The sequence below is a fragment of the Oryctolagus cuniculus genome, chromosome 10, assembly GCF_051225735.1.
Source record: "Oryctolagus cuniculus isolate XC-2025 breed Fujian yellow rabbit chromosome 10, ASM5122573v1, whole genome shotgun sequence".
NCBI lineage: Eukaryota > Metazoa > Chordata > Mammalia > Lagomorpha > Leporidae > Oryctolagus > Oryctolagus cuniculus.
The window spans coordinates 83,835,426-83,839,380 of NC_142876.1; positions in this window are offsets into that span (position 1 = coordinate 83,835,426).

Sequence of the window (3,955 nt, forward strand, 5' to 3'; positions counted from 1 at the left end):
AGAGAAAGAGACAGACAGACAGATATCCCGTCTGCTGACTGACCCCAAATGCCCACAATAGCAGGGATTGGGTCAGGCTGAAGCCAGAAGCCAGGAATTTAATCTAAGTCTCCCATGTGAGTGGCAGGAACTCAATTACTTGAGCCATCCCCTGCTATCTCCCTGCATTAGCAGGGAGCTACAATCAAGCATGAACTAGGGCTCAAGCCCAGGCACTCTAGTATGGAATGAGTGCCTCCCAAGCACTGTGTTTACTGATACCCACTCCCAGGCAATTTCTTTTTTGTGTGAATATCATGGATTATATTTCTACAAACATAGGTAGTGTATGTGCCATGGTAACACTCAAAGTAACAAACTAATTTTGGAAAGAGCAGACTTCAAAAGAAAGGAAAGTTATCAGGCATAAAAAGTCATTACATAGTAGGAGAGACCAGTTCTGCAAGAAAGACATAACAATCCATAATGCATATGTGCCTAACAACAAAGCATCAAAATATGTGAGATAAAAACTGATACAACTGCAAGAAGAACTCAATGAATCCACTTTTATAGTTGGAAATTTCAATACCCCTCAGTCATATATGGACAGACCCAGCAGACAGAAATTTAGTAACGATGTAGTAGAACTCAAAAACGTCATCCATCAATTGGATATAATTGACATCTATAGGCTGCTTCATGCAACAACAGAATATGTATTTTTTTCACACTCACATGGAGCATTCTCCTGGATGGACTACATTTTTTGCCATCGAACATACTGTAGCAATTTTAAAATAGAAATCATACAATGTATGCTCTCAGACACATAGTATGTCTAAAATATAAAAGATGGGCTATAATGAGTGTTGACAAGAATGTGGAAATGTTGGAACCCTCATAGTTTGCTGGAAGGATTGTAAAATGGTGTAGTTGCTTTAAAAAACAGCTCTGCAGTTCCTCAAAATGTTAATCATGGAGTTACCTTAAAACCTGTAATTCAACCCTTGTTGTATACTCAAGCTAATGAAAAACATATGTCTACACAAAAAAAGTGCATAAATATTTATAGCAGAATTATTTATAACAGCCCAGTAGTAGAAACAATGCAAATATCCTACATCTCATGAATGGATAAACAAAAGTGATATATCCAAACAAAATGTCATCTATCCATATAATAGAATCGTATTTGGCAATAAAAAAGAATGAAGTAGTGATCCATGCTATAATACAAATGAACCTTGAAAACATGATGCTAAGTGAAAGAAGCCAGTCACAAAAGGATAAATATTGCATGATTCCATTTATATAAAATTTCCAGAATAGGAAAATCAACAGAGACAGAAAGGAGATTAGTGATGACTAGAGTTGGTGGCAGGGGAAAAGAAGTAACGTGTTAATGAATATAGTTTGGGATAGTAGATAATGAAAACATTTGGAAATTAGATTAGCAGTGACACAACAGGAGAATACTGAAAATCACCGGAATATATACTTTAAATGGTAAATTTTACATGATAGAGGAATTATATTTCAGTGAAGCAATTATAACAAAAACACAATGTCTACTGAATATGTTTATGCTCTAAAATAATCACTCTAATCTACATGGCTCCTGTGTACAGAATTATTGCACTGAGATCATGAAGAATTAAAGGCTGAAACATTTTTAGGCACTGTCTATATTCCAGTAGAAGGGCGAGAAGTCACATCCACCAGAACACAGGTGCTATGGATGCTTTATTCCAGTGACCAAGCAAATTATCAGAAAGAGGATTGAAAGGTGTTATGGGCTGAAGTTTGCCTGCCTGAAATCCATAGGTTAGATTTTTAATGCCCAGTGTCTCAGAATGGGACTGTTTTGGCAAACAGGATCTCTAAAGAGGTAATCAAGTTAAATGAGGTCAGTAGAGTGGGCCTTAATCTATGACTGGTCCTTGAATAAGAGGCAGTTAGGAGCCTGGCATACACTGAAAATGACCATATGAACATAAGTAGAAGTTGGCCATCTACAAGCCAAGGAGAGAATTTCAGAAGAAGCCCATGGTGCCGACACCTTGATGTTGGACTTCTGTTGTTTAAAACCACCTGCTGTGGAGAGTTTGTTATTGTGGCCCTAGAAGATCAACAGCCAGTAGACATCTCTAGCTAGGAACACTAGCAAAGTTGTCTGTTTAAGAAGATAAAGTCTAACCAATTGCTTATATTAAAGGAGGTGTTTTTTTTTTTTAACTGATGCAATTTGGTGTTACCTACTCCATTGTTCTCAAGATTTAGCCTTTCTTGGAGTAAAGGAATCTTTTAATGAATCCTTGCTACTTAACAATGAAAAAAATATTCCACCTAGGATGATAAATCTCTCCCGGCAACCAGAGCTATGACATTCATTAAAGGGAAGAAAAAGGCCAGTGTCACCATTTTTTAAGATTTATTTTATTTGTTTGAAAGGCAGAGTCTCAGAGAAAGCAAGAGGAAGGGAGGGAGGGAGAAAGAAAGAGATAGAGATCTTCCATCCAGTGGTTCGTTCCCCAAATGGCCACAACAGCCAGGGCTGGGCCAGAATGAAGCCAGAAGCTTCTTCTATGTCTCCCATGTGGGTGCAGGGGCCCAAGACTTGGACCAACTTCCACTGCTTTCCCAGGAGCATTAGCAATAAGCTGGATCAGAAGTGGAACATCCAGGACCAGAACCAATGTCCATATGGGATGCGGGCATCATAGACAGCAGCTTTACCAGCTATGCCATGATGCCGGCCCCATCAGACTTCTTAGAATTGTCCTGCCCGTAATAGATGACCTTTGAAAAGTGTTTTGAAAGAATTCTCAGTGAAGGTCATCACTGAAGCTAGTACTTCAACTTGCTCATACCCTGTACCCTCTTCATACAACTCTTGCCTTCTCTAAAAGAGAAATGTGTTAGTGTGGACACGGCCATCCTGTGCTTTAGTCATGAAGCCCCTTTACCAATGAATGCAGTGAAGCAAAATCAGAAAGAAAGGCATTGGGCTATTGCTGGCAGAGTAGACAAAGGGGTCCAGGTCATGCAGGGCTTTAGAGTTCATGTTAAAGAAGTATATTTAAAAATCTAATTAATAGTGAAAACTTTTTCTTGGAACTGGCATTGTGGTGCATCAGACTAAGACATTTTCTGTGATATCAGCATCCTTATAGCAACTATATGATCCACTCATCCTATATAAGCAAGTCCCAGTTGCCCTGCTTCTGATCCAGCTCCCTGCTAATGCACCTGGGTAAGCAGCAGAATATGACCCATGTACTTGGGCCCCTGCTACCCACATGAGAAACTTGAGTGGTGTTCCAGGCTCCTGGCTTTGACCTGGCCCAGTCTTGGCCATTGCTGCCTTTTGGGAAGTGAACCAGTGGATAGATGATCTGTGTGTAACCATGCCTTTCAAATAATAAATAAATATTTTTAAAATAAATAAAAAGAATGTTTAAGTTCAAAAGTTGTGATATAGCCATGCCTGTTAATCAACATGCTGTTAAAAGTAATGTGAAGAGAACTTTACAAACGGAAAGGTAGGATAGATACACTTTTCCATATTTCTCCTGCTAAGCACATCAAAAAGCTCCCAGTATTATAAATGAAACAGGCTGAAGGAGAGTCTGATAGGTGGAGAGATCAGGTAGATGACTACAGACTTCATACCTAAGCAATGACATGATAGCTTCCATGGAAAACCACTCATAACAAGAACCGAACAGATTTAAAGTGTAACAGAGGGCAATCAACATATGCCAATACCAAGGTGACTGAGACGCTAGAATGCATGGATGAGAATTTTAAATCAGGCATAATAAAAATGTTTCTGAACAATTAGGAACACACTTGAAACAGGTGTAATAACAGAAAATCTCAGGAAAGAAATGAAAGTTTTAGCTAATGAACCATGATCTAGACCTTATCCCTTACACAAAAAGTACATCAAGGTGGTTTATCAACAATGTTT